The sequence below is a fragment of the Euprymna scolopes genome, chromosome 46 (genome assembly GCF_053919585.1).
Source record: "Euprymna scolopes isolate OS-2025 chromosome 46, ASM5391958v1, whole genome shotgun sequence".
NCBI classification, from domain to species: domain Eukaryota; kingdom Metazoa; phylum Mollusca; class Cephalopoda; order Sepiida; family Sepiolidae; genus Euprymna; species Euprymna scolopes.
Window position 1 is genome coordinate 136,442,200 of NC_136527.1, and position 27,054 is coordinate 136,469,253.

The window sequence follows — 27,054 nt, forward strand, 5'->3', positions numbered from 1 at the left end:
GTTTATTGGTAAACGATACGGACTGACAACCTTGGTGTTCCAAGTTCGAATCCAGTCTGTTCCACAAAAAAAAATCAATTCCACTTAAGATGTTGGCAACCTTCATGTGATCCCTCTCACAAGTACACGATGTCTTTCTAGAAAGAATTCTGACTAGAAAAAATATCGGGGAAACCAATGCCAACAGAAGAATCTTTGGATTCGAACGAGATGATGAGGATGATACTGATGACCAGTGTGTGCCTGGAAGGGGGGGGTGCAATTAGACAACTCGACTAGCTAAGCAGATAAACCTACCCGAAAGCCTGGAGTCCGACATGACCAGGAACTGCGTGACATTTTGATCCTAACCCTAACCCTAACCCAGAAGCAAGCTGGTTGATTTCTAAATGGGAGTGGAATCGAAGTGGAAAGATTTGAGGATTTCTATAACGAATGTGTGTGGGGAGGTGTCGGTAGTTTATTGGTAAACGATACGGACTGACAACCTTGGTGTTCCAAGTTCGAATCCAGTCTGTTCCACAAAAAAAATCAATTCCACTTAAGATGTTGGCAACCTTCATGTGATCCCTCTCACAAGTACACGATGTCTTTCTAGAAAGAATTCTGACTAGAAAAAATATCGGGGAAACCAATGCCAACAGAAGAATCTTTGGATTCGAACGAGATGATGAGGATGATACTGATGACCAGTGTGTGCCTGGAAGGGGGGGGGTGCAATTAGACAACTCGACTAGCTAAGCAGATAAACCTACCCGAAAGCCTGGAGTCCGACATGACCAGGAACTGCGTGACATTTTGATCCTAACCCTAACCCTAACCCTAACCCAGAAGCAAGCTGGTTGATTTCTAAATGGGAGTGGAATCTAAGTGGAAAGATTTGAGGATTTCTATAACGAATGTGTGTGGGGAGGTGTCGGTAATTTATTGGTAAACGATACGGACTGACAACCTTGGTGTTCCAAGTTCGAATCCAGTCTGTTCCACAAAAAAAATCAATTCCACTTAAGATGTTGGCAACCTTCATGTGATCCCTCTCACAAGTACACGATGTCTTTCTAGAAAGAATTCTGACTAGAAAAAATATCGGGGAAACCAATGCCAACAGAAGAATCTTTGGATTCGAACGAGATGATGACCAGTGTGTGCCTGGAAGGGGGGGGTGCAATTAGACAACTCGACTAGCTAAGCAGATAAACCTACCCGAAAGCCTGGAGTCCGACATGACCAGGAACTGCGTGACATTTTGATCCTAACCCTAACCCTAACCCTAACCCAGAAGCAAGCTGGTTGATTTCTAAATGAGAGTGGAATCTAAGTGGAAAGATTTGAGGATTTCTATAACGAATGTGTGTGGGGAGGTGTCGGTAATTTATTGGTAAACGATACGGACTGACAACCTTGGTGTTCCAAGTTCGAATCCAGTCTGTTCCACAAAAAAAATCAATTCCACTTAAGATGTTGGCAACCTTCATGTGATCCCTCTCACAAGTACACGATGTCTTTCTAGAAAGAATTCTGACTAGAAAAAATATCGGGGAAACCAATGCCAACAGAAGAATCTTTGGATTCGAACGAGATGATGAGGATGATACTGATGACCAGTGTGTGCCTGGAAGGGGGGGGTGCAATTAGACAACTCGACTAGCAAAGCAGATAAACCTACCCGAAAGCCTGGAGTCCGACATGACCAGGAACTGCGTGACATTTTGATCCTAACCCTAACCCTAACCCTAACCCAGAAGCAAGCTGGTTGATTTCTAAATGGGAGTGGAATCGAAGTGGAAAGATTTGAGGATTTCTATAACAAATGTGTGTGGGGAGGTGTCGGTAGTTTATTGGTAAACGATACGGACTGACAACCTTGGTGTCCCAAGTTCGAATCCAATCTGTTCCACAAAAAAAAATTTACTTTTACTTAAGATGTTGGCAACCTTCACGTGACCCCCCCCTCCTGTAAGTACCTGGTTTTTGTTCAGACTCGGAAACAAGCTGGTCGACCTCTAAATAGGAGTGGAATCTAAGTAAGTTTAAAAATGAAATAACTCGACTAGCTAAGAAACTACTTGCCTGAAGAATTGGTGTTCGATAGGACCACGGACCGTGTGAAACTTTGATTTTTTTCTGAATAATAGACCGTCCCCTATATTTTTCGGTTTGTTCAGACCCGGAAACAAGCTGCTCGATCTCTAAATGGGAGTGGAATCTAAGTGGAAAGAAAAAGAAAACGAGGGTATGGTTTTTGGAGAATGCCTGGTGTGCTTCCGAGATAAAGGCAGTTTAGGAGAGGCCAAGAGACAAAAAACACTGAAGTGGGCATATTTGATAGTTTCTATTTTTTAAAGGGGTTTGGAAATTAAAAACCTCGACTAGCTAAGAAACTACTCGCCTGAAGAATTGGTGTTTGATAGGACCAGGAACCGCGTGACGTTTTCATTTTTTCTGAATAATAGACCGTCCCTTGTTTTTTTTCGGTTTGTTCTGACTCGGAAATAATCTGCTTGATTTCTAAATGGGAGTGGAATCTAAGTGGAAAGAAAAAGAAAACGAGGGTATGGTTTTTGGAGAATGCCTGGTGTGCTTCCGAGATAAAGGCAGTTTAGGAGAGGCCAAGAGACAAAAAACACTGAAGTGGGCATATTTGATAGTTTCTATTTTTTAAAGGGGTTTGGAAATTAAAAAACTCGACTAGCTAAGAAACTACTCGCCTGAAGAATTGGTGTTTGATAGGACCAGGAACCGCGTGACGTTTTCATTTTTTCTGAATAATAGACCGTCCCCTGTTTTTTTTCGGTTTGTTCTGACTCGGAAATAATCTGCTTGATTTCTAAATGGGAGTGGAATCTAAGTGGAAAGAAAAAGAAATCGAGGGGATTGGAAATTAAAAAACTCGACTAGCTAAGAAACTACTCGCCTGAAGAATTGGTGTTTGATAGGACCAGGAACCGCGTGACGTTTTCATTTTTTCTGAATAATAGACCGTCCCCTGTTTTTTTTCGGTTTGTTCTGACTCGGAAATAATCTGCTTGATTTCTAAATGGGAGTGGAATCTAAGTGGAAAGAAAAAGAAATCGAGGGGATTGGAAATTAAAAAACTCGACTAGCTAAGAAACTACTCGCCTGAAGAATTGGTGTTTGATAGGACCAGGAACCGCGTGACGTTTTCATTTTTTCTGAATAATAGACCGTCCCCTGTTTTTTTTCGGTTTGTTCTGACTCGGAAATAATCTGCTTGATTTCTAAATGGGAGTGGAATCTAAGTGGAAAGAAAAAGAAATCGAGGGGATTGGAAATTAAAAAACTCGACTAGCTAAGAAACTACTCGCCTGAAGAATTGGTGTTTGATAGGACCAGGAACCGCGTGACGTTTTCATTTTTTCTGAATAATAGACCGTCCCCTGTTTTTTTTCGGTTTGTTCTGACTCGGAAATAATCTGCTTGATTTCTAAATGGGAGTGGAATCTAAGTGGAAAGAAAAAGAAATCGAGGGGATTGGAAATTAAAAAACTCGACTAGCTAAGAAACTACTCGCCTGAAGAATTGGTGTTTGATAGGACCAGGAACCGCGTGACGTTTTCATTTTTTCTGAATAATAGACCGTCCCCTGTTTTTTTTCGGTTTGTTCTGACTCGGAAATAATCTGCTTGATTTCTAAATGGGAGTGGAATCTAAGTGGAAAGAAAAAGAAATCGAGGGGATTGGAAATTAAAAAACTCGACTAGCTAAGAAACTACTCGCCTGAAGAATTGGTGTTTGATAGGACCAGGAACCGCGTGACGTTTTCATTTTTTCTGAATAATAGACCGTCCCCTGTTTTTTTTCGGTTTGTTCTGACTCGGAAATAATCTGCTTGATTTCTAAATGGGAGTGGAATCTAAGTGGAAAGAAAAAGAAATCGAGGGGATTGGAAATTAAAAAACTCGACTAGCTAAGAAACTACTCGCCTGAAGAATTGGTGTTTGATAGGACCAGGAACCGCGTGACGTTTTCATTTTTTCTGAATAATAGACCGTCCCCTGTTTTTTTTCGGTTTGTTCTGACTCGGAAATAATCTGCTTGATTTCTAAATGGGAGTGGAATCTAAGTGGAAAGAAAAAGAAATCGAGGGGATTGGAAATTAAAAAACTCGACTAGCTAAGAAACTACTCGCCTGAAGAATTGGTGTTTGATAGGACCAGGAACCGCGTGACGTTTTCATTTTTTCTGAATAATAGACCGTCCCCTGTTTTTTTTCGGTTTGTTCTGACTCGGAAATAATCTGCTTGATTTCTAAATGGGAGTGGAATCTAAGTGGAAAGAAAAAGAAATCGAGGGGATTGGAAATTAAAAAACTCGACTAGCTAAGAAACTACTCGCCTGAAGAATTGGTGTTTGATAGGACCAGGAACCGCGTGACGTTTTCATTTTTTCTGAATAATAGACCGTCCCCTGTTTTTTTTCGGTTTGTTCTGACTCGGAAATAATCTGCTTGATTTCTAAATGGGAGTGGAATCTAAGTGGAAAGAAAAAGAAATCGAGGGGATTGGAAATTAAAAAACTCGACTAGCTAAGAAACTACTCGCCTGAAGAATTGGTGTTTGATAGGACCAGGAACCGCGTGACGTTTTCATTTTTTCTGAATAATAGACCGTCCCCTGTTTTTTTTCGGTTTGTTCTGACTCGGAAATAATCTGCTTGATTTCTAAATGGGAGTGGAATCTAAGTGGAAAGAAAAAGAAATCGAGGGGATTGGAAATTAAAAAACTCGACTAGCTAAGAAACTACTCGCCTGAAGAATTGGTGTTTGATAGGACCAGGAACCGCGTGACGTTTTCATTTTTTCTGAATAATAGACCGTCCCCTGTTTTTTTTCGGTTTGTTCTGACTCGGAAATAATCTGCTTGATTTCTAAATGGGAGTGGAATCTAAGTGGAAAGAAAAAGAAATCGAGGGGATTGGAAATTAAAAAACTCGACTAGCTAAGAAACTACTCGCCTGAAGAATTGGTGTTTGATAGGACCAGGAACCGCGTGACGTTTTCATTTTTTCTGAATAATAGACCGTCCCCTGTTTTTTTTCGGTTTGTTCTGACTCGGAAATAATCTGCTTGATTTCTAAATGGGAGTGGAATCTAAGTGGAAAGAAAAAGAAATCGAGGGGATTGGAAATTAAAAAACTCGACTAGCTAAGAAACTACTCGCCTGAAGAATTGGTGTTTGATAGGACCAGGAACCGCGTGACGTTTTCATTTTTTCTGAATAATAGACCGTCCCCTGTTTTTTTTCGGTTTGTTCTGACTCGGAAATAATCTGCTTGATTTCTAAATGGGAGTGGAATCTAAGTGGAAAGAAAAAGAAATCGAGGGGATTGGAAATTAAAAAACTCGACTAGCTAAGAAACTACTCGCCTGAAGAATTGGTGTTTGATAGGACCAGGAACCGCGTGACGTTTTCATTTTTTCTGAATAATAGACCGTCCCCTGTTTTTTTTCGGTTTGTTCTGACTCGGAAATAATCTGCTTGATTTCTAAATGGGAGTGGAATCTAAGTGGAAAGAAAAAGAAATCGAGGGGATTGGAAATTAAAAAACTCGACTAGCTAAGAAACTACTCGCCTGAAGAGTTGGTGTTCGATAGGACCGGGGACTGTGTGAAACTTTTATTTTTTCTGAATAATAGACCGTCCCCTGTTTTTTTTCGGTTTGTTCAGACCTGGAACCAAGCCGTCAGTCTCTAAATAGGAGTGGCATCTAAGTGGAAAGAAAGAGGAAACGAGGGGATGGTTTTTGGAGAATGCCTGGTATCCTTCTGAGATAAATGCAGATTAGGAGAGGTCAAGCAAAAAACCCCACTGAAGTGGGCATATTTGATAGTTTCTAAATCGAAGTGGGATTTAAGTAGGATGAAAAAAAAAACGAGGGGGCGGAGTTTGGAGGGTGGGTTGTGTCCTTCCAGGATGAATCCAATTTAGGAGAGGCCAAGGCATAAAACAATCTGAATAGGGCATGTCTGAGGATTTCTATAACGGATGTGTGTGGGCAGGTGTCGGTAGTTTATTGGTAAACGATATGGACTGACAACCTAGGTGTCCCAAGTTCGAATCCAGTCTGTTCCAGAAAAAAAAAAATCACTTAAGATGTTGGCAACCTTCACGTAACCCCTCCCCCTTCCCCCCGTAAGTACCTGGTCTTTGTTCAGACCCGGAAACAAGCTGGTCGATCTCTAAATAGGAGCGGAAACTAAGTGGAAAGAAAAAGAAAACGATGAGATGGTGTTTGGAGAGTGCCTGATGCGCTTCTGGGATGAATGCAGTTTAGGAGAGGTCAAGAAAATTAAAAAAAAAACACTGAAGTGGGTATATTTGATAGTTTCTATTTTTTAAAGGGGCATGAAAATTGAATAACTCGACTACCTAAGAAACTACTCGCCTGAAGAGTAGGACCACGGACCGCGTGACACTTTGATTTTTTTCTGAATAATAGACCGTCCCCTGTTTTTTTTCGGTTTGTTCAGACCTGGAAAGAAGCTGGTTGATTTCTAAATAGGAGTGGAATCTAAGTAGAAAGAAGAAAAAAAATGAGGGGATGGTGTTTGGGGAGTGCCTGATGCGCTTCGCAGACCCCACGATTTCCGAGATGAATGCAGTTTAGGAGAAAGCAGGGGACAAAATAAATGCAGAGGTCAAGCAAAAAAAAACCCCTCCCCTTCCCCCTGTAAGTACATGGTCTTTGTTCAGACCCGGAAACAAGCTGGTCGATCTCTAAATAGGAGTGAAATCTAAGTGGAAAGAAAAAGAAAACGATGGGATGGTGTTTGGGGAGTGCCTGATGCGCTTCGCAGACCCCACAATTTTAATGAACCACCGGTCTGCCAGATCAAACATACCCATTCCTGTGTCTCGATACATCTTCTATTATTATATGTAATCACCACATTATCAATATTCTGTGGATCTAGTTTCTATTTTTTAAAGGGGCATGAAAATTAAATAATTCGACTAGCTAAGAAACTACTCGTCTGAAGAGTTGATGTCGGATAGGACTATGGACCGCGTGACACTTTACATTTTTTCTGAATAATAGACCGTCCCCTGTTATTCTGGTTTGTTCAGACCCAGAAACAAGCTGGTCGAGCTCTAAATGGGAGATGGATTTAAGTGGGATTAAAAAAAAAAAAGAAGAAAACATAGGATGGAGTTTTGAGGATAAATGCAGTTTAAGTTTAGGGGCAAAAAAATTTGAAGTAGGGCATATTTGATGATTTCTATAACGAACGCATGTCGGAATTGGTCGGTAGTTTATGACGACACCAAGGTGTTTCAATTTCGAATCTAGTCCATTTCACAAAAAAAAAAATCACTTTCACTTAAGATGTTGGCAACCTTCACGTGATCCCCCCCCCTCCCGTAAGTAGAATATTCTTTGTTCAGGGCTGGAAACAAGCTGGTAGATCTCTAAACGGGAGTGGGATCTAAGTATGATAAGAAAAGAAAGCAGAGGATGAAGTTTGGAGGATGGGTTGTATACTTCCAGGATAAATGCAATTTGGGAGATGCTATGTGCAGTGGTGGCTATTTTTGAGAATTTCTATTAAGTGTGTGGAGGTGGGGGCTTGTTGACAGAGTAACCCCACAATTTAAAACGCTAAACTTCACCAGAGGGCTGTGACTTGATAGGACCAGGCTCTGCTTGGCACTTATACTCTATCTTAATAATAGACCTCCGCTGTTTTCCGGTTTGTTTAGAACCGGAAACAAGCCCGTCGGTCTCTAAATGGGAGTGGGGTCTAAGGTTGATATACAAAAAAAAAAAAAAAAGAAAACGAGGGATAAATAAATAACTCGACTAATAGGATAAACTTACCCGAAGGGCTGGGTTCCGATAGGACCAGGAACCACGTGACACTGTGAATGCTAGCCTAGAGGCCAAAAGCGACTATCTCAGTACGTCCTTTTATCCATTCGAATTATATAACATTATTTTAAATTCCTTTTTCTGCGTCGTCGTCGTGGTTGATGCGTCTCCACCTGTTGCGAAGAACGCCGTTTAAAAAAAAAAAAAGAAAACTTTCTGTTGTCAAGCAGGTTCTTTAGTGTAACTAATTGTTCGACGAATCAATGGATCGCTTGTCGACAGTTTATATAAGAGATCGATGCAGAAATCAATCGGCACAAAGTGACAAGTGATCAATTAAGCCGGCGCACACAGAAGTCATTTATCTATCTATCTATCTATCTATCTACTTCTAAAGGTTTGAATGCTATAAGGTGTAAAAGGAATTTTTTTATTTAAAGATAATTTATAAAGTCAGTATCTATGTATCGAGCTTTCCCTCTCTCGCCCCTCCTCTCTCTCCATATATATATATATATATATATAGGAGCCTATTCGTGACCAGACACACACACACACACAGCTTTTTATTATATATATATATATATATATATATATATATATATATATATATATATATATATATATATATATAACATTTGATTGTATGGGGCCGTATACCAAATTATAGTTCTTTTTCTTCTATTTATATATAAGCAACAAAACACCAACAACTATAATAAAATTAAAATAGGATAGCGATACAAAATAGCTTTAAAACTAACAATAACAATAGAAAACAAACAAATGAATAAATTAAATAAACATGAATATACATAAACGATCACACACATATATGTATATATATATATATATATATATATATATATATATATATGTATATATATGTGCATGTATGTGTGTACACATAGATATATTTATATGTATAAAAAAAAAAGGAGAACGTCTACCTAAAACCACTAACCTAGTTTTAAAACAGATCCTTTGTTTGATAAAATGCATGCCCATTGGCTGATAGGAAGGGGCGCGGTGGATACTAGAAAGCTGATTGGCCAACTAGAAATCCTCAACATATATAAAAACAAGAAGCAACCACAGAATTCACGCATAAGCCTGACGAATCCTATAGTTGGATGAAACGCAGAATATTTAGTGTAGCTTAATCACCATATATATTTTATAAATTACTAACTAGCTCTACCTACGTATTGAGCACTTTGGAAGTAAATACTTAAAGTTTACACATAAATCTATACTTTCGTATATTAAATTTATGTGAATAAATGAAGTAGTTATATATATATATATATATATATATACTAGCAAAAGTACCCGTCGTTGACTGGGTTCAAAAACAGCCTACAGAAAATGGACTCTGATTTATGAAAGTATGATAGGTTATGAAAAGGAAGGGTTGTAAAGAGATAGCTTCGAATTTGGGGGTATCAAAACCAAAGCAAAATATGATGAAAGTAAAAATAAAATAGATAAACCCCATAATTTATTATACCATACCTGTTCACACTGAAACACTTATCACAATATTCTGTGAATCTATATTAAAAAAAACCTATGTTAGCCTTGCTACATAATCAAGTTACCTAAATTGATTTACAATAAAAGTTTTCTTTAGGGTGACAACTTTATCGTTCCACCATGTAATAAATAGTAAGTTTTAACACATACATAGATATTTGGCATACATTCCAGTCCCTGTTAACCATTGTACTTAATATGCTCTTTATAATAAGTAATCTAGCTAGTCTTGCAAACCTTTAACCTCCATGTCGAATACGTGACTCTGGAATCATGCTTACCGTTCCTACTTGAGACAGTTGTTATTTCCATACCCTTTTGCTTGGTATAATAAATCCGCACGAGAGACTCCCTTCTCCAATTATAGGTTAGATAAACGTGCTTTTATATGTAAAAAAGGAATTCTATGTAATTCAAGTAGTAATCATTTATGTCTGCTTAAGAAAAGGTTTAATTTTTATGGAGCAATTCTGGTTTCTGATTGGTTGGTATCAGAACGTGAATTAATTTGATTCGTCAGTTCCTAGCAGTATCGTTTATAAATAGAATCTCCCAACTGTGAGGGACCATACCCCCCCATTAGCCAGAAATATTGCAACATTTTAATTTACTGGTAGTTTAAAATCAATAAATGTTTATCATTTCATTAGTATGAGCTGTGGAAAATTAAGTTTTAAATAAAAACAAAGAAGTAAAAATAATAAAAAAGAAGATAGGCATATTATATTCTACCTTTAAAAGTTAATTGTTTTTTGATTCCCGATTCCAATTAATCCTCCCAAAACTAATATATCTAAAAATTAATCTCCTAAAGATTGCAAAAACTCCTGTGTAGCTCTACTCACGTATTAAGCACTGTTGAAATAAATTCTGAAAATTAATACATAAAATATATCTCCTTATAACATTCTATGTACAGAGTGACCAAAAAAAAAAACAAAAGCTAAATGGAGGCCATCTAGAACATATAGAACGGAGAAAAAAAGGCCAAAACTAATATATCTAAAAATTAATCTCCTAAAGATTGCAAAAACTCCTGTGTAGCTCTACTCACGTATTAAGCACTGTTGAAATAAATTCTGAAAATTAATACATAAAATATATCTCCTTATAACATTCTAGGCCATCTAGAACATATAGAACGGAGAAAAAAAGGCCAAAACTAATATATCTAAAAATTAATCTCCTAAAGATTGCAAAAACTCCTGTGTAGCTCTACTCACGTATTAAGCACTGTTGAAATAAATTCTGAAAATTAATACATAAAATATATCTCCTTATAACATTCTATGTACAGAGTGACCAAAAAAAAAAAAAAAAAGCTAAATGGAGGCCATCTAGAACATATAGAACGGAGAAAAAAAGGCCAAAACTAATATATCTAAAAATTAATCTCCTAAAGATTGCAAAAACTCCTGTGTAGCTCTACTCACGTATTAAGCACTGTTGAAATAAATTCTGAAAATTAATACATAAAATATATCTCCTTATAACATTCTAGGCCATCTAGAACATATAGAACGGAGAAAAAAAGGCCAAAACTAATATATCTAAAAATTAATCTCCTAAAGATTGCAAAAACTCCTGTGTAGCTCTACTCACGTATTAAGCACTGTTGAAATAAATTCTGAAAATTAATACATAAAATATATCTCCTTATAACATTCTAGGCCATCTAGAACATATAGAACGGAGAAAAAAAGGCCAAAACTAATATATCTAAAAATTAATCTCCTAAAGATTGCAAAAACTCCTGTGTAGCTCTACTCACGTATTAAGCACTGTTGAAATAAATTCTGAAAATTAATACATAAAATATATCTCCTTATAACATTCTATGTACAGAGTGACCAAAAAAAAAAAACAAAAGCTAAATGGAGGCCATCTAGAACATATAGAACGGAGAAAAAAAGGCCAAAACTAATATATCTAAAAATTAATCTCCTAAAGATTGCAAAAACTCCTGTGTAGCTCTACTCACGTATTAAGCACTGTTGAAATAAATTCTGAAAATTAATACATAAAATATATCTCCTTATAACATTCTATGTACAGAGTGACCAAAAAAAAAAAAAAAAAGCTAAATGGAGGCCATCTAGAACATATAGAACGGAGAAAAAAAGGCCAAAACTAATATATCTAAAAATTAATCTCCTAAAGATTGCAAAAACTCCTGTGTAGCTCTACTCACGTATTAAGCACTGTTGAAATAAATTCTGAAAATTAATACATAAAATATATCTCCTTATAACATTCTATGTACAGAGTGACCAAAAAAAAAAAAACAAAAGCTAAATGGAGGCCATCTAGAACATATAGAACGGAGAAAAAAAGGCCAAAACTAATATATCTAAAAATTAATCTCCTAAAGATTGCAAAAACTCCTGTGTAGCTCTACTCACGTATTAAGCACTGTTGAAATAAATTCTGAAAATTAATACATAAAATATATCTCCTTATAACATTCTATGTACAGAGTGACCAAAAAAACAAACAAAAGCTAAATGGAGGCCATCTAGAACATATAGAACGGAGAAAAAAAGGCCAAAACTAATATATCTAAAAATTAATCTCCTAAAGATTGCAAAAACTCCTCTGTAGCTCTACTCACGTATTAAGCACTGTTGAAATAAATTCTGAAAATTAATACATAAAATATATCTCCTTATAACATTCTAGGCCATCTAGAACATATAGAACGGAGAAAAAAAGGCCAAAACTAATATATCTAAAAATTAATCTCCTAAAGATTGCAAAAACTCCTGTGTAGCTCTACTCACGTATTAAGCACTGTTGAAATAAATTCTGAAAATTAATACATAAAATATATCTCCTTATAACATTCTATGTACAGAGTGACCAAAAAAAAAAAACAAAAGCTAAATGGAGGCCATCTAGAACATATAGAACGGAGAAAAAAAGGCCAAAACTAATATATCTAAAAATTAATCTCCTAAAGATTGCAAAAACTCCTGTGTAGCTCTACTCACGTATTAAGCACTGTTGAAATAAATTCTGAAAATTAATACATAAAATATATCTCCTTATAACATTCTATGTACAGAGTGACCAAAAAAAAAAAACAAAAGCTAAATGGAGGCCATCTAGAACATATAGAACGGAGAAAAAAAGGCCAAAACTAATATATCTAAAAATTAATCTCCTAAAGATTGCAAAAACTCCTGTGTAGCTCTACTCACGTATTAAGCACTGTTGAAATAAATTCTGAAAATTAATACATAAAATATATCTCCTTATAACATTCTATGTACAGAGTGACCAAAAAAAAAAACAAAAGCTAAATGGAGGCCATCTAGAACATATAGAACGGAGAAAAAAAGGCCAAAACTAATATATCTAAAAATTAATCTCCTAAAGATTGCAAAAACTCCTGTGTAGCTCTACTCACGTATTAAGCACTGTTGAAATAAATTCTGAAAATTAATACATAAAATATATCTCCTTATAACATTCTATGTACAGAGTGACCAAAAAAAAAAAAAAAAAGCTAAATGGAGGCCATCTAGAACATATAGAACGGAGAAAAAAAGGCCAAAACTAATATATCTAAAAATTAATCTCCTAAAGATTGCAAAAACTCCTGTGTAGCTCTACTCACGTATTAAGCACTGTTGAAATAAATTCTGAAAATTAATACATAAAATATATCTCCTTATAACATTCTATGTACAGAGTGACCAAAAAAAAAAAACAAAAGCTAAATGGAGGCCATCTAGAACATATAGAACGGAGAAAAAAAGGCCAAAACTAATATATCTAAAAATTAATCTCCTAAAGATTGCAAAAACTCCTGTGTAGCTCTACTCACGTATTAAGCACTGTTGAAATAAATTCTGAAAATTAATACATAAAATATATCTCCTTATAACATTCTATGTACAGAGTGACCAAAAAAAAAAAACAAAAGCTAAATGGAGGCCATCTAGAACATATAGAACGGAGAAAAAAAGGCCAAAACTAATATATCTAAAAATTAATCTCCTAAAGATTGCAAAAACTCCTGTGTAGCTCTACTCACGTATTAAGCACTGTTGAAATAAATTCTGAAAATTAATACATAAAATATATCTCCTTATAACATTCTATGTACAGAGTGACCAAAAAAAAAAAAAAAAAGCTAAATGGAGGCCATCTAGAACATATAGAACGGAGAAAAAAAGGCCAAAACTAATATATCTAAAAATTAATCTCCTAAAGATTGCAAAAACTCCTGTGTAGCTCTACTCACGTATTAAGCACTGTTGAAATAAATTCTGAAAATTAATACATAAAATATATCTCCTTATAACATTCTATGTACAGAGTGACCAAAAAAAAACAAACAAAAGCTAAATGGAGGCCATCTAGAACATATAGAACGGAGAAAAAAAGGCCAAAACTAATATATCTAAAAATTAATCTCCTAAAGATTGCAAAAACTCCTGTGTAGCTCTACTCACGTATTAAGCACTGTTGAAATAAATTCTGAAAATTAATACATAAAATATATCTCCTTATAACATTCTATGTACAGAGTGACCAAAAAAAAACAAACAAAAGCTAAATGGAGGCCATCTAGAACATATAGAACGGAGAAAAAAAGGCCAAAACTAATATATCTAAAAATTAATCTCCTAAAGATTGCAAAAACTCCTGTGTAGCTCTACTCACGTATTAAGCACTGTTGAAATAAATTCTGAAAATTAATACATAAAATATATCTCCTTATAACATTCTATGTACAGAGTGACCAAAAAAAAAAAAAAAAAGCTAAATGGAGGCCATCTAGAACATATAGAACGGAGAAAAAAAGGCCAAAACTAATATATCTAAAAATTAATCTCCTAAAGATTGCAAAAACTCCTGTGTAGCTCTACTCACGTATTAAGCACTGTTGAAATAAATTCTGAAAATTAATACATAAAATATATCTCCTTATAACATTCTATGTACAGAGTGACCAAAAAAAAACAAACAAAAGCTAAATGGAGGCCATCTAGAACATATAGAACGGAGAAAAAAAGGCCAAAACTAATATATCTAAAAATTAATCTCCTAAAGATTGCAAAAACTCCTGTGTAGCTCTACTCACGTATTAAGCACTGTTGAAATAAATTCTGAAAATTAATACATAAAATATATCTCCTTATAACATTCTATGTACAGAGTGACCAAAAAAAAAAAAACAAAAGCTAAATGGAGGCCATCTAGAACATATAGAACGGAGAAAAAAAGGCCAAAACTAATATATCTAAAAATTAATCTCCTAAAGATTGCAAAAACTCCTGTGTAGCTCTACTCACGTATTAAGCACTGTTGAAATAAATTCTGAAAATTAATACATAAAATATATCTCCTTATAACATTCTAGGCCATCTAGAACATATAGAACGGAGAAAAAAAGGCCAAAACTAATATATCTAAAAATTAATCTCCTAAAGATTGCAAAAACTCCTGTGTAGCTCTACTCACGTATTAAGCACTGTTGAAATAAATTCTGAAAATTAATACATAAAATATATCTCCTTATAACATTCTAGGCCATCTAGAACATATAGAACGGAGAAAAAAAGGGCAAAACTAATATATCTAAAAATTAATCTCCTAAAGATTTCAAAAACTCCTGTGTAGCTCTACTCACGTATTAAGCACTGTTGAAATAAATTCTGAAAATTAATACATAAAATATATCTCCTTATAACATTCTAGGCCATCTAGAACATATAGAACGGAGAAAAAAAGGCCAAAACTAATATATCTAAAAATTAATCTCCTAAAGATTGCAAAAACTCCTGTGTAGCTCTACTCACGTATTAAGCACTGTTGAAATAAATTCTGAAAATTAATACATAAAATATATCTCCTTATAACATTCTAGGCCATCTAGAACATATAGAACGGAGAAAAAAAGGCCAAAACTAATATATCTAAAAATTAATCTCCTAAAGATTGCAAAAACTCCTGTGTAGCTCTACTCACGTATTAAGCACTGTTGAAATAAATTCTGAAAATTAATACATAAAATATATCTCCTTATAACATTCTAGGCCATCTAGAACATATAGAACGGAGAAAAAAAGGCCAAAACTAATATATCTAAAAATTAATCTCCTAAAGATTGCAAAAACTCCTGTGTAGCTCTACTCACGTATTAAGCACTGTTGAAATAAATTCTGAAAATTAATACATAAAATATATCTCCTTATAACATTCTAGGCCATCTAGAACATATAGAACGGAGAAAAAAAGGCCAAAACTAATATATCTAAAAATTAATCTCCTAAAGATTGCAAAAACTCCTGTGTAGCTCTACTCACGTATTAAGCACTGTTGAAATAAATTCTGAAAATTAATACATAAAATATATCTCCTTATAACATTCTAGGCCATCTAGAACATATAGAACGGAGAAAAAAAGGCCAAAACTAATATATCTAAAAATTAATCTCCTAAAGATTGCAAAAACTCCTGTGTAGCTCTACTCACGTATTAAGCACTGTTGAAATAAATTCTGAAAATTAATACATAAAATATATCTCCTTATAACATTCTATGTACAGAGTGACCAAAAAAAAAACAAAAGCTAAATGGAGGCCATCTAGAACATATAGAACGGAGAAAAAAAGGCCAAAACTAATATATCTAAAAATTAATCTCCTAAAGATTGCAAAAACTCCTGTGTAGCTCTACTCACGTATTAAGCACTGTTGAAATAAATTCTGAAAATTAATACATAAAATATATCTCCTTATAACATTCTATGTACAGAGTGACCAAAAAAAAAAAACAAAAGCTAAATGGAGGCCATCTAGAACATATAGAACGGAGAAAAAAAGGCCAAAACTAATATATCTAAAAATTAATCTCCTAAAGATTGCAAAAACTCCTGTGTAGCTCTACTCACGTATTAAGCACTGTTGAAATAAATTCTGAAAATTAATACATAAAATATATCTCCTTATAACATTCTATGTACAGAGTGACCAAAAAAAAAAAAAAGAAGCTAAATGGAGGCCATCTAGAACATATAGAACGGAGAAAAAAAGGCCAAAACTAATATATCTAAAAATTAATCTCCTAAAGATTGCAAAAACTCCTGTGTAGCTCTACTCACGTATTAAGCACTGTTGAAATAAATTCTGAAAATTAATACATAAAATATATCTCCTTATAACATTCTAGGCCATCTAGAACATATAGAACGGAGAAAAAAAGGCCAAAACTAATATATCTAAAAATTAATCTCCTAAAGATTGCAAAAACTCCTGTGTAGCTCTACTCACGTATTAAGCACTGTTGAAATAAATTCTGAAAATTAATACATAAAATATATCTCCTTATAACATTCTATGTACAGAGTGACCAAAAAAAAAACAAAAGCTAAATGGAGGCCATCTAGAACATATAGAACGGAGAAAAAAAGGCCAAAACTAATATATCTAAAAATTAATCTCCTAAAGATTGCAAAAACTCCTGTGTAGCTCTACTCACGTATTAAGCACTGTTGAAATAAATTCTGAAAATTAATACATAAAATATATCTCCTTATAACATTCTATGTACAGAGTGACCAAAAAAAAAAACAAAAGCTAAATGGAGGCCATCTAGAACATATAGAACGGAGAAAAAAAGGCCAAAACTAATATATCTAAAAATTAATCTCCTAAAGATTGCAAAAACTCCTGTGTAGCTCTACTCACGTATTAAGCACTGTTGAAATAAATTCTGAAAATTAATACATAAAATATATCTCCTTATAACATTCTATGTACAGAGTGACCAAAAAAAAAAACAAAAGCTAAATGGAGGCCATCTAGAACATATAGAACGGAGAAAAAAAGGCCAAAACTAATATATCTAAAAATTAATCTCCTAAAGATTGCAAAAACTCCTGTGTAGCTCTACTCACGTATTAAGCACTGTTGAAATAAATTCTGAAAATTAATACATAAAATATATCTCCTTATAACATTCTATGTACAGAGTGACCAAAAAAAAAAACAAAAGCTAAATGGAGGCCATCTAGAACATATAGAACGGAGAAAAAAAGGCCAAAACTAATATATCTAAAAATTAATCTCCTAAAGATTGCAAAAACTCCTGTGTAGCTCTACTCACGTATTAAGCACTGTTGAAATAAATTCTGAAAATTAATACATAAAATATATCTCCTTATAACATTCTATGTACAGAGTGACCAAAAAAAAAAACAAAAGCTAAATGGAGGCCATCTAGAACATATAGAACGGAGAAAAAAAGGCCAAAACTAATATATCTAAAAATTAATCTCCTAAAGATTGCAAAAACTCCTGTGTAGCTCTACTCACGTATTAAGCACTGTTGAAATAAATTCTGAAAATTAATACATAAAATATATCTCCTTATAACATTCTATGTACAGAGTGACCAAAAAAAAAAAACAAAAGCTAAATGGAGGCCATCTAGAACATATAGAACGGAGAAAAAAAGGCCAAAACTAATATATCTAAAAATTAATCTCCTAAAGATTGCAAAAACTCCTGTGTAGCTCTACTCACGTATTAAGCACTGTTGAAATAAATTCTGAAAATTAATACATAAAATATATCTCCTTATAACATTCTATGTACAGAGTGACCAAAAAAAAAAACAAAAGCTAAATGGAGGCCATCTAGAACATATAGAACGGAGAAAAAAAGGCCAAAACTAATATATCTAAAAATTAATCTCCTAAAGATTGCAAAAACTCCTGTGTAGCTCTACTCACGTATTAAGCACTGTTGAAATAAATTCTGAAAATTAATACATAAAATATATCTCCTTATAACATTCTAGGCCATCTAGAACATATAGAACGGAGAAAAAAAGGCCAAAACTAATATATCTAAAAATTAATCTCCTAAAGATTGCAAAAACTCCTGTGTAGCTCTACTCACGTATTAAGCACTGTTGAAATAAATTCTGAAAATTAATACATAAAATATATCTCCTTATAACATTCTATGTACAGAGTGACCAAAAAAAAAAAACAAAAGCTAAATGGAGGCCATCTAGAACATATAGAACGGAGAAAAAAAGGCCAAAACTAATATATCTAAAAATTAATCTCCTAAAGATTGCAAAAACTCCTGTGTAGCTCTACTCACGTATTAAGCACTGTTGAAATAAATTCTGAAAATTAATACATAAAATATATCTCCTTATAACATGCTATGTACAGAGTGACCAAAAAAAAAAACAAAAGCTAAATGGAGGCCATCTAGAACATATAGAACGGAGAAAAAAAGGCCAAAACTAATATATCTAAAAATTAATCTCCTAAAGATTGCAAAAACTCCTGTGTAGCTCTACTCACGTATTAAGCACTGTTGAAATAAATTCTGAAAATTAATACATAAAATATATCTCCTTATTACATTCTAGGCCATCTAGAACATATAGAACGGAGAAAAAAAGGCCAAAACTAATATATCTAAAAATTAATCTCCTAAAGATTGCAAAAACTCCTGTGTAGCTCTACTCACGTATTAAGCACTGTTGAAATAAATTCTGAAAATTAATACATAAAATATATCTCCTTATAACATTCTATGTACAGAGTGACCAAAAATAAAAACAAAAGCTAAATGGAGGCCATCTAGAACATATAGAACGGAGAAAAAAAGGCCAAAACTAATATATCTAAAAATTAATCTCCTAAAGATTGCAAAAACTCCTGTGTAGCTCTACTCACGTATTAAGCACTGTTGAAATAAATTCTGAAAATTAATACATAAAATATATCTCCTTATAACATTCTATGTACAGAGTGACCAAAAAAAAAAACAAAAGCTAAATGGAGGCCATCTAGAACATATAGAACGGAGAAAAAAAGGCCAAAACTAATATATCTAAAAATTAATCTCCTAAAGATTGCAAAAACTCCTGTGTAGCTCTACTCACGTATTAAGCACTGTTGAAATAAATTCTGAAAATTAATACATAAAATATATCTTCTTATAACATTCTAGGCCATCTAGAACATATAGAACGGAGAAAAAAAGGCCAAAACTAATATATCTAAAAATTAATCTCCTAAAGATTGCAAAAACTCCTGTGTAGCTCTACTCACGTATTAAGCACTGTTGTAATAAATTCTGAAAATTAATACATAAAATATATCTTCTTATAACATTCTAGGCCATCTAGAACATATAGAACGGAGAAAAAAAGGCCAAAACTAATATATCTAAAAATTAATCTCCTAAAGATTGCAAAAACTCCTGTGCAGCTCTACTCACGTATTAAGCACTGTTGAAATAAATTCTGAAAATTAATACATAAAATATATCTCCTTATAACATTCTATGTACAGAGTGACCAAAAAAACAAACAAAAGCTAAATGGAGGCCATCTAGAACATATAGAACGGAGAAAAAAAGGCCAAAACTAATATATCTAAAAATTAATCTCCTAAAGATTGCAAAAACTCCTGTGTAGCTCTACTCACGTATTAAGCACTGTTGAAATAAATTCTGAAAATTAATACATAAAATATATCTCCTTATAACATTCTATGTACAGAGTGACCAAAAAAAAAAACAAAAGCTAAATGGAGGCCATCTAGAACATATAGAACGGAGAAAAAAAGGCCAAAACTAATATATCTAAAAATTAATCTCCTAAAGATTGCAAAAACTCCTGTGTAGCTCTACTCACGTATTAAGCACTGTTGAAATAAATTCTGAAAATTAATACATAAAATATATCTCCTTATAACATTCTATGTACAGAGTGACCAAAAAAAAAAACAAAAGCTAAATGGAGGCCATCTAGAACATATAGAACGGAGAAAAAAAGGCCAAAACTAATATATCTAAAAATTAATCTCCTAAAGATTGCAAAAACTCCTGTGTAGCTCTACTCACGTATTAAGCACTGTTGAAATAAATTCTGAAAATTAATACATAAAATATATCTCCTTATAACATTCTATGTACAGAGTGACCAAAAAAACAAAACAAAAGCTAAATGGAGGCCATCTAGAACATATAGAACGGAGAAAAAAAGGCCAAAACTAATATATCTAAAAATTAATCTCCTAAAGATTGCAAAAACTCCTCTGTAGCTCTACTCACGTATTAAGCACTGTTGAAATAAATTCTGAAAATTAATACATAAAATATATCTCCTTATAACATTCTAGGCCATCTAGAACATATAAAACGGAGAAAAAAAGGCCAAAACTAATATATCTAAAAATTAATCTCCTAAAGATTGCAAAAACTCCTGTGTAGCTCTACTCACGTATTAAGCACTGTTGAAATAAATTCTGAAAATTAATACATAAAATATATCTCCTTATAACATTCTAGGCCATCTAGAACATATAGAACGGAGAAAAAAAGGCCAAAACTAATATATCTAAAAATTAATCTCCTAAAGATTGCAAAAACTCCTGTGTAGCTCTACTCACGTATTAAGCACTGTTGAAATAAATTCTGAAAATTAATACATAAAATATATCTCCTTATAACATTCTAGGCCATCTAGAACATATAGAACGGAGAAAAAAAGGCCAAAACTAATATATCTAAAAATTAATCTCCTAAAGATTGCAAAAACTCCTGTGTAGCTCTACTCACGTATTAAGCACTGTTGAAATAAATTCTGAAAATTAATACATAAAATATATCTCCTTATAACATTCTAGGCCATCTAGAACATATAGAACGGAGAAAAAAAGGCCAAAACTAATATATCTAAAAATTAATCTCCTAAAGATTGCAAAAACTCCTGTGTAGCTCTACTCACGTATTAAGCACTGTTGAAATAAATTCTGAAAATTAATACATAAAATATATCTCCTTATAACATTCTATGTACAGAGTGACCAAAAAAAAAAAAAAAAAGGCTAAATGGAGGCCATCTAGAACATATAGAACGGAGAAAAAAAGGCCAAAACTAATATATCTAAAAATTAATCTCCTAAAGATTGCAAAAACTCCTGTGTAGCTCTACTCACGTATTAAGCACTGTTGAAATAAATTCTGAAAATTAATACATAAAATATATCTCCTTATAACATTCTATGTACAGAGTGACCAAAAAAACAAACAAAAGCTAAATGGAGGCCATCTAGAACATATAGAACGGAGAAAAAAAGGCCAAAACTAATATATCTAAAAATTAATCTCCTAAAGATTGCAAAAACTCCTGTGTAGCTCTACTCACGTATTAAGCACTGTTGAAATAAATTCTGAAAATTAATACATAAAATATATCTCCTTATAACATTCTAGGCCATCTAGAACATATAGAACGGAGAAAAAAAGGCCAAAACTAATATATCTAAAAATTAATCTCCTAAAGATTGCAAAAACTCCTGTGTAGCTCTACTCACGTATTAAGCACTGTTGAAATAAATTCTGAAAATTAATACATAAAATATATCTCCTTATAACATTCTAGGCCATCTAGAACATATAGAACGGAGAAAAAAAGGCCAAAACTAATATATCTAAAAATTAATCTCCTAAAGATTGCAAAAACTCCTGTGTAGCTCTACTCACGTATTAAGCACTGTTGAAATAAATTCTGAAAATTAATACATAAAATATATCTCCTTATAACATTCTAGGCCATCTAGAACATATAGAACGGAGAAAAAAAGGCCAAAACTAATATATCTAAAAATTAATCTCCTAAAGATTGCAAAAACTCCTCTGTAGCTCTACTCACGTATTAAGCACTGTTGAAATAAATTCTGAAAATTAATACATAAAATATATCTCCTTATAACATTCTATGTACAGAGTGACCAAAAAACAAAAACAAAAGCTAAATGGAGGCCATCTAGAACATATAGAACGGAGAAAAAAAGGCCAAAACTAATATATCTAAAAATTAATCTCCTAAAGATTGCAAAAACTCCTGTGTAGCTCTACTCACGTATTAAGCACTGTTGAAATAAATTCTGAAAATTAATACATAAAATATATCTCCTTATAACATTCTAGGCCATCTAGAACATATAGAACGGAGAAAAAAAGGCCAAAACTAATATATCTAAAAATTAATCTCCTAAAGATTGCAAAAACTCCTGTGTAGCTCTACTCACGTATTAAGCACTGTTGAAATAAATTCTGAAAATTAATACATAAAATATATCTCCTTATAACATTCTATGTACAGAGTGACCAAAAAACAAAAACAAAAGCTAAATGGAGGCCATCTAGAACATATAGAACGGAGAAAAAAAGGCCAAAACTAATATATCTAAAAATTAATCTCCTAAAGATTGCAAAAACTCCTGTGTAGCTCTACTCACGTATTAAGCACTGTTGAAATAAATTCTGAAAATTAATACATAAAATATATCTCCTTATAACATTCTATGTACAGAGTGACCAAAAAACAAAAACAAAAGCTAAATGGAGGCCATCTAGAACATATAGAACGGAGAAAAAAAGGCCAAAACTAATATATCTAAAAATTAATCTCCTAAAGATTGCAAAAACTCCTGTGTAGCTCTACTCACGTATTAAGCACTGTTGAAATAAATTCTGAAAATTAATACATAAAATATATCTCCTTATAACATTCTAGGCCATCTAGAACATATAGAACGGAGAAAAAAAGGCCAAAACTAATATATCTAAAAATTAATCTCCTAAAGATTGCAAAAACTCCTGTGTAGCTCTACTCACGTATTAAGCACTGTTGAAATAAATTCTGAAAATTAATACATAAAATATATCTCCTTATAACATTCTAGGCCATCTAGAACATATAGAACGGAGAAAAAAAGGCCAAAACTAATATATCTAAAAATTAATCTCCTAAAGATTGCAAAAACTCCTGTGTAGCTCTACTCACGTATTAAGCACTGTTGAAATAAATTCTGAAAATTAATACATAAAATATATCTCCTTATAACATTCTATGTACAGAGTGACCAAAAAACAAAAACAAAAGCTAAATGGAGGCCATCTAGAACATATAGAACGGAGAAAAAAAGGCCAAAACTAATATATCTAAAAATTAATCTCCTAAAGATTGCAAAAACTCCTGTGTAGCTCTACTCACGTATTAAGCACTGTTGAAATAAATTCTGAAAATTAATACATAAAATATATCTCCTTATAACATTCTAGGCCATCTAGAACATATAGAACGGAGAAAAAAAGGCCAAAACTAATATATCTAAAAATTAATCTCCTAAAGATTGCAAAAACTCCTGTGTAGCTCTACTCACGTATTAAGCACTGTTGAAATAAATTCTGAAAATTAATACATAAAATATATCTCCTTATAACATTCTATGTACAGAGTGACCAAAAAACAAAAACAAAAGCTAAATGGAGGCCATCTAGAACATATAGAACGGAGAAAAAAAGGCCAAAACTAATATATCTAAAAATTAATCTCCTAAAGATTGCAAAAACTCCTGTGTAGCTCTACTCACGTATTAAGCACTGTTGAAATAAATTCTGAAAATTAATACATAAAATATATCTCCTTATAACATTCTAGGCCATCTAGAACATATAGAACGGAGAAAAAAAGGCCAAAACTAATATATCTAAAAATTAATCTCCTAAAGATTGCAAAAACTCCTGTGTAGCTCTACTCACGTATTAAGCACTGTTGAAATAAATTCTGAAAATTAATACATAAAATATATCTCCTTATAACATTCTATGTACAGAGTGACCAAAAAACAAAAACAAAAGCTAAATGGAGGCCATCTAGAACATATAGAACGGAGAAAAAAAGGCCAAAACTAATATATCTAAAAATTAATCTCCTAAAGATTGCAAAAACTCCTGTGTAGCTCTACTCACGTATTAAGCACTGTTGAAATAAATTCTGAAAATTAATACATAAAATATATCTCCTTATAACATTCTAGGCCATCTAGAACATATAGAACGGAGAAAAAAAGGCCAAAACTAATATATCTAAAAATTAATCTCCTAAAGATTGCAAAAACTCCTGTGTAGCTCTACTCACGTATTAAGCACTGTTGAAATAAATTCTGAAAATTAATACATAAAATATATCTCCTTATAACATTCTATGTACAGAGTGACCAAAAAACAAAAACAAAAGCTAAATGGAGGCCATCTAGAACATATAGAACGGAGAAAAAAAGGCCAAAACTAATATATCTAAAAATTAATCTCCTAAAGATTGCAAAAACTCCTGTGTAGCTCTACTCACGTATTAAGCACTGTTGAAATAAATTCTGAAAATTAATACATAAAATATATCTCCTTATAACATTCTAGGCCATCTAGAACATATAGAACGGAGAAAAAAAGGCCAAAACTAATATATCTAAAAATTAATCTCCTAAAGATTGCAAAAACTCCTGTGTAGCTCTACTCACGTATTAAGCACTGTTGAAATAAATTCTGAAAATTAATACATAAAATATATCTCCTTATAACATTCTATGTACAGAGTGACCAAAAAAAAAAAACAAAAGCTAAATGGAGGCCATCTAGAACATATAGAACGGAGAAAAAAAGGCCAAAACTAATATATCTAAAAATTAATCTCCTAAAGATTGCAAAAACTCCTGTGTAGCTCTACTCACGTATTAAGTACTGTTGAAATAAATTCTGAAAATTAATACATAAAATAAATCTCCTTATAACATTCTAGGCCATCTAGAACATATAGAACGGAGAAAAAAAGGCCAAAACTAATATATCTAAAAATTAATCTCCTAAAGATTGCAAAAACTCCTGTGTAGCTCTACTCACGTATTAAGCACTGTTGAAATAAATTCTGAAAATTAATACATAAAATATATCTCCTTATAACATTCTATGTACAGAGTGACCAAAAAAAAAAAAAAAAAGCTAAATGGAGGCCATCTAGAACATATAGAACGGAGAAAAAAAGGCCAAAACTAATATATCTAAAAATTAATCTCCTAAAGATTGCAAAAACTCCTGTGTAGCTCTACTCACGTATTAAGCACTGTTGAAATAAATTCTGAAAATTAATACATAAAATATATCTCCTTATAACATTCTAGGCCATCTAGAACATATAGAACGGAGAAAAAAAGGCCAAAACTAATATATCTAAAAATTAATCTCCTAAAGATTGCAAAAACTCCTGTGTAGCTCTACTCACGTATTAAGCACTGTTGAAATAAATTCTGAAAATTAATACATGAAATATATCTCCTTATAACATTCTAGGCCATCTAGAACATATAGAACGGAGAAAAAAAGGCCAAAACTAATATATCTAAAAATTAATCTCCTAAAGATTGCAAAAACTCCTGTGTAGCTCTACTCACGTATTAAGCACTGTTGAAATAAATTCTGAAAATTAATACATAAAATATATCTCCTTATAACATTCTATGTACAGAGTGACCAAAAAAAAAAAACAAAAGCAAATGGAGGCCATCTAGAACATATAGAACGGAGAAAAAAAGGCCAAAACTAATATATCTAAAAATTAATCTCCTAAAGATTGCAAAAACTCCTGTGTAGCTCTACTCACGTATTAAGCACTGTTGAAATAAATTCTGAAAATTAATACATAAAATATATCTCCTTATAACATTCTAGGCCATCTAGAACATATAGAACGGAGAAAAAAAGGCCAAAACTAATATATCTAAAAATTAATCTCCTAAAGATTGCAAAAACTCCTGTGTAGCTCTACTCACGTATTAAGCACTGTTGAAATAAATTCTGAAAATTAATACATAAAATATATCTCCTTATAACATTCTATGTACAGAGTGACCAAAAAAAAAAAAAAAAAGCTAAATGGAGGCCATCTAGAACATATAGAACGGAGAAAAAAAGGCCAAAACTAATATATCTAAAAATTAATCTCCTAAAGATTGCAAAAACTCCTGTGTAGCTCTACTCACGTATTAAGCACTGTTGAAATAAATTCTGAAAATTAATACATAAAATATATCTCCTTATAACATTCTAGGCCATCTAGAACATATAGAACGGAGAAAAAAAGGCCAAAACTAATATATCTAAAAATTAATCTCCTAAAGATTGCAAAAACTCCTGTGTAGCTCTACTCACGTATTAAGCACTGTTGAAATAAATTCTGAAAATTAATACATAAAATATATCTCCTTATAACATTCTATTTACAGAGTGACCAAAAAAAAAAACAAAAGCTAAATGGAGGCCATCTAGAACATATAGAACGGAGAAAAAAAGGCCAAAACTAATATATCTAAAAATTAATCTCCTAAAGATTGCAAAAACTCCTGTGTAGCTCTACTCACGTATTAAGCACTGTTGAAATAAATTCTGAAACTTAATACATAAAATATATCTCCTTATAACATTCTAGGCCATCTAGAACATATAGAACGGAGAAAAAAAGGCCAAAACTAATATATCTAAAAATTAATCTCCTAAAGATTGCAAAAACTCCTGTGTAGCTCTACTCACGTATTAAGCACTGTTGAAATAAATTCTGAAAATTAATACATAAAATATATCTCCTTATAACATTCTATTTACAGAGTGACCAAAAAAAAAAACAAAAGCTAAATGGAGGCCATCTAGAACATATAGAACGGAGAAAAAAAGGCCAAAACTAATATATCTAAAAATTAATCTCCTAAAGATTGCAAAAACTCCTGTGTAGCTCTACTCACGTATTAAGCACTGTTGAAATAAATTCTGAAAATTAATACATAAAATATATCTCCTTATAACATTC

General features: G+C 32.6%; 1 protein-coding gene and 1 long non-coding RNA gene across 3 annotated transcripts in view; one reads left to right on the top strand and one right to left on the bottom strand.

Moving 5' to 3' along the window:
- Nucleotides 1–27,054, top strand: part of LOC145271436 (uncharacterized) — an 854,738-nt gene that overhangs the window by 546,673 nt on the left and 281,011 nt on the right. The gene's annotated exons all lie outside the window — the stretch shown is intronic.
- The window catches only part of LOC145271435 (putative E3 ubiquitin-protein ligase HECTD2), a 535,251-nt gene that overhangs the window by 491,586 nt on the left and 16,611 nt on the right, over nt 1–27,054 (bottom strand). The window contains exon 1 of one of the 2 annotated variants that reach the window (XM_080126967.1): nt 7,840–8,024. The exons of the other annotated variant lie outside the window; for it this stretch is intronic. The gene's annotated coding sequence lies outside the window, so the exon portion shown is untranslated. Of the gene's footprint in view, nt 1–7,839; nt 8,025–27,054 lie in introns of those variants that run through there. 2 annotated transcript variants of the gene reach the window in all.